Source organism: Melanerpes formicivorus, unplaced genomic scaffold (assembly GCF_026170545.1).
Source record: "Melanerpes formicivorus ecotype bairdi unplaced genomic scaffold, bMelFor1.0.p_v2 SCAF_8, whole genome shotgun sequence".
Taxonomy (NCBI): domain Eukaryota; kingdom Metazoa; phylum Chordata; class Aves; order Piciformes; family Picidae; genus Melanerpes; species Melanerpes formicivorus.
Genome location: NW_027142360.1, coordinates 18,168,082 through 18,173,787, shown reverse-complemented (window position 1 = coordinate 18,173,787; position 5,706 = coordinate 18,168,082).

Sequence of the window (5,706 nt, the reverse complement as noted above, 5' to 3'; positions counted from 1 at the left end):
TAAAGCATAATTTTATTTTATTTTTAATTGTGGATGGATTTTTATTTCTGTCTTAATTCTAAAGATTAAATTTCACTTTCCCCAAGCAATTGTCTCCATCTTTATAATTAAATCTCGTTTAAATAATTTGGGCACTTTTATGACCTAATTACAGTGACTTACGATTCAGAAAGAACTTTCATCTTAAGCTTTTGTTTGGAGATGCTTAGAACTTCTAGAAAATCATATTCTTTATGCTTAAAACTTATATTTGCAGATATCAAATCTGTCCTGAGGATGAAAACCAATCATGTATGAAGGGTTTCCCCTCCTTTTTTGACATGCAGGATGATATAGTATCATAGTATCATAGTATCATTCAGGGTTGGAAGGGACCACAAGGATCATCTAGTTCCAACCCCCCTGCCATGGGCAGGGACACCCCACACTAGATCAGGCTGGCCAGAGCCTCATCCAGCCTGCTCTTAAACACCTCCAGGGATGGGGCCTCAACCACCTCCCTGGACAACCCATTCCAGGGTCTCACCACTCTCATGGGGAAGAACCTCCTCCTCACATCCAGCCTGAATCTCCCCACCTCCAGCTTCATTCCATTCCCCCTAGTCCTGTCACTACCTGAGATCCTAGGAGGTCCTTCCCCAGCCTTCCTGTAGGCCCCCTTCATATACTGGAAGGCCACAATTAGGTCACCTCGGAGCCTTCTCTTCTGCAGACTGTACAGCCCCAACTCCTTCAGTCTGTCCTCATAGGAGAGGTGCTCCAGCCCTCTGCTCATCCTTGTGGCCCTTCTCTGGACACGTTCCAGCACCTCCACATCCCTCTTGTAATAGGGGCTCCAGAACTGGACACAGTACTCCAGGTGGGGTCTCACCAGGGCTGAGTAGAGGATCACCTCCCTCGACCTGCTAGCCACACTTCTCCTGATGCAGCCCATATGAAATCCTGGTCTTCATCCTACTTCTTTCTTTATTGCTGCCACAATTATTTTAACTTTATTTCTATTGTTGCTTAGGGAAGGCTTCTCAAAAGACTAAAGAGGCGAGGAGGAGTATCTCATCAGTAATAAATCTTCTGTGCATTTTGTCTTTTTAATAAAGGTTGGTGGTTTTTTTTCCTCAGAGTCTGAGGCATTTAAGCAATAACAAACCTGTAAAAAAAACCCAAAAGATAATTCCATACAGAATGGAAGGGTTCCCCTCTTCATCACCACAAAAGTTCCGTCATTTTTGGCTTAAACCAGACTGTTATGCCTGTGGACTCTTTTTTTCCAGTTGATTTCAGCAAGCCTCAGATCCTATGTCATGAATAGCTTGCTTAATTTGAATTTTGTACCAACAGAAAGATATTAAATTACCTGCCTTTATAGGTCACAGTGAAAGTTTAAATCCTTTGCATTCTCCATTCTTTAGAGTGGTCTCCAGCAAATGCTAACAGCTGCAGGATGGACCCTTCTAAGGAGTACTGTGTCCAGTTCTGGAGCCCCTATTACAAGAGGGATGTGGAGGTGCTGGAACGTGTCCAGAGAAGGGCCACAAGGATGATCAGAGGGTTGGAGCACCTCTCCTATGAGGACAGACTGAAGGAGTTGGGGCTGTTCAGTCTGGGGAAGAGAAGGCTCCAAGGTGACCTAATTGTGGCCTTCCAGTATCTGAAGGGGGCCTACAGGAAGGCTGGGGAAGGACTTCTCAGGATCTCAGGTAGTGATAGGACTAAGGGGAATGGAATGAAGCTGGAGGTGGGGAGATTCAGGCTAGATGTGAGGAGGAGGTTCTTCACCATGAGAGCGGTGAAACCCTGGAATGGGTTGTCCAGGGAGGTGGTCGAGGCCCCGTCCCTGGGGGTGTTTAAGAGCAGGCTGGATGAGGCTCTGGCCAGCCTGATCTAGTGTGAGGTGTCCCTGCCCATGGCAGGGGGGTTGGAACTAGATGATCCTTGTGGTCCCTTCCAACCCTGAATGATACTATGATACTATGATGATACTATGATAAAGACCAATTAAAATCCAAGGATCTTCCAAGGATTAGCTGGCATCCCATCTTTCTTTGAGATCTAATGATGTCCTGCACAAGGAACTATGCCACTGACTTTATATTACTGCATCTAGAAAATGCTTCAATGCATGTGGTGGATGAAAGCTGTCAGAAAACTAATGAGTATGCACATGGTTTCAGTTTCAGGAGGGTTCAAAAAGTTATTTTTAGGTCAGTGAAACAGAACTGCTGTCTATGTTCAAGGCCTTTGAAAAGCCTCTGCTCAAATCCAGAGCTGCAGCCTTAGATTATCCTAGATGTCCATCATTTTCTTTCGCTCCACAGGAAGATTGGCTTTGGAGCAATAGGTGATTTGTTGTAGTGCCTCTTTTCTGGACCCCAAGCTTTATAGCATCTCGACTAAATTGAGGAACTGCCTTGTTCTGGAGCTGCTTGATCTATCCTTACATGTCCCTTTTAATTGAATTACACTTGACTTGGTTTACTAGACATAACAAAAGATGATGAGGATAGTACAAGGTATCTTTACCTTGCCAGGCTGATTTGGGAAAGCTGCAAATCCAATCTGTGTATTTAAAAAACACTTTTGTTTATGGGCTGGAGGGGAAAAACCATCTTTGTCTTTCCTAACATTCTCCTCTAGGGAAAATTAAAGGTGTCTAGGGTTTTCTTTTTTTCTCCCTCTGCTATTCCATCTTTCACTTTCTGGCTTCTTTAACTTCCAATCTCCTTTAAATTGCATTAAAGGAATAGAAGAAACCATTGCTTTTCTCTTTTCACCTTGGAGCTAAAAGTTTTCTCTTTTCTTCACAGTGCTTGTTAAATGCAATAGAGTGAAAGCTTCATAAATCATAAACAAGCAGAGGACCTAAATAAAAGTCACAGCAACAGAGGAAAACAGACGGCCCAGCATGGGCAGTAGGGCTAGCATCAAACACGCAGTGCTTATTTTAAACTACACTAGCAGAAGGCAGAGGGCATGCTTGGTTTGTGTCTAAGATAGGAATAAAACCAAAAGTGAGTGCTGACCATGAAAATCAATTAATAATTAGCTCTGCAGTAATATGGCAACAGACAGATGCAGTTTCTACTGTCCAGTTTTGCTCATCTCGAGCTAACCAGGAGGAATGTTTGGGTTTGTTTTACTTTCTTCTCCTTGGCAAATTTTTTCCTTATGTTACCACCTAAAGGACAGACCACAGGGCAGGTATTTTTTTTCCCCTAACACATCCCAGGGCAGCCATGGCTAAAGAAACATTTAGTCCTGTGCAGTCAGTTTCCCCTTTTGTTCCCTCTTCATCCTTTTGTTATTTTAACAAATCTGCTTTCTCTCCCACAGGCTGCCTATTTCAGATACACTCTGGAAATTGCATGTCTCAATTTGCTCCTAGAAATCTTGACTTGACAAATGCTGCTCCTTCCTGGCATCCAATACAACCTTTAATAACTGAGGAAAGGGGTTAACCTTTGGTCTGGGTAGTACAAAGTTATAAATCAATTACTGTTTCAAAGGGCTGAGTTTGCTTCAAGTATTTCAGTATTTTCCTTGAAATAAACCAACCAACCAACCAACAAACCAAACCAAACCAAACAAATGAAAAAGAAAACAAACAAACAAACAAAACCCCAAAACCCCCACAAAACCAGGAGAGGTAATCTAATAGAGCTATGGCTGGGAGGAAACAAGATATTTGTAACAGCTTTTAAAGCATTAAAAAGGAAGCATGCTAGGAACAAATACTGTGCTTGTGTTCTGAGGCTAAAACATGACAGTTCTGAAAGACAAGATTTACTGAATCAGGTTTGATGCCTGAAAATAGTGAGAAGATAGGAGCTTCCAGGGGAGGAGGGGGAACAAAGTTAGGGCATGTGGCCTCATTTAGAGAAAACATAAATGCACACAGAGCAGAAAGGAATGGAACATTTAAGCTTTTAGTGTATTTTCATAATGGAAAAAAGCTCTGTAATGTTAAACATTTATCAGGAAGACTCTTACTGATGTGGTCATGCTGAGCCCAGAAGTGGCTTGGATTCAGAGGTTTTAGTCATGACAGCAGGATGCTGAATTGCTCCCTATAGGAAGAGAAGGTGGAACCTCCAGGGTAAGGGCTGGATGGATAGCAGCGTTGGGAGGAGATGGAGGGCATCTGTATGGCCAGTGCCAACAGAGGCAGCATCTCTAGCTGGGGCTTCCACTGGGTGCAAGATCTCAGTACTAAATGCATTTATGTGTCTTAGATCTCACAGTGCAGCCAGGCTAGGCAAAGGCTCTGTCCAAACAGTTAGACTATACAACCCCTTCTGTTTGAAATAGTTTGGTAAATGCCCACAGATCACTAGTGTCCTTGGCTTCCTAGAGATCCCCAGCAGCCAACTGGGAAACAAAAGCAGGCATGCCATTGCATGAGGGAATCTGCATCTGACCTGAGTTTTCCTGAAAAGAAATAAAACTTTCCTGTTTTTTTCAGGGAGAAGTTTAGATTTTGTTTTTCATTTCTGAACATTTCCTTTGCATCGATCTGCAGTCCCATGAGAGAGAATACACTGATGGCTCTACAAAGTGCTATGTACTCACTTTTTCTTGTTTAGCACTGGTAATCTTGACCACTATCTCCTTTTGTGCTAGCCCATCAACACGAACATCTTTTTGCCTTTGCTGGCCAGGATACCAGAGGAAGTGAGAGAAGGCAAATAGTTTGCCAAGGCTATAATTCAGATGTCCCAGTTCAGTCATGGCACACACAGTATTTTAACGTCTTTCAAAAGGGCACAAAATACCTGTGGTTTGGTAGGAAAGAGAAATTGATAAAAGGAATGGTGGATAAACACTGACAGACTAAGGTTTTCCAGTAGCAGAGAGTCATTCAACCATGGATAATGACCAGAGCACAGACAAGAAGATAAACAGAGTATATGAGATTGGAGCAGACACACAGCATTAAAAAACATCATCCCAACAATGCTAGCTGCTACATTCATTCATTAAACAGTGACAAAAATGTTATTTAAGGAGGGTTAAAAGCAAACTGGAGTTAAATGGACACATACAGCTGCCTCATGCATCCACAAATCACACATACCACTACATTCATACACATTATCATAGTATCATAGTATCATAGTATCAGTCAGGGTTGGAAGGGACCACAAGGATCATCTGGTTCCAACCCCCCTGCCATGGGCAGGGACACCCCACACTAGATCAGGCTGGTCAGAGCTGTTACTAACACTGAAAAACCTGCAGGGCTTTTTTTGCATGCCAGAATTTGGACTGGGAAGTGCTTTGATGCTTTATAGAAAACAGAAGAGAGCAAGAACTGACCTGGTTAAACAATACCAGACAAGGGTGCATAAAATGCAGAATGGTGTTCCATATGATGTGGAATGCTTGCCTCAAACTTGGTTAAATACAAACTGGGTTGAGGCAATCCCAGGCACAAATACAGGCTGGGCAGTAACTGGCTGGAAAGCAGCCCTGAGGGGAGAGACTTGGGAGTGCTGGTGGATGAGAAGCTCAACATGAGCTCTCAGTGTGCACTTGCAGCCCAGAAAGCCAATCAGATATTATCATACATGATATTCACTGCCCTACTCTTTTTGTCCTACAGAACTTAATTCAATGCTGTTATGCACAGCACAGTTTTATGTTAAACACACAAAGGCTATAATCATGATTTTCTGGGTGAAGGTGAGGTGGTGGGAACTGAACTTGCAA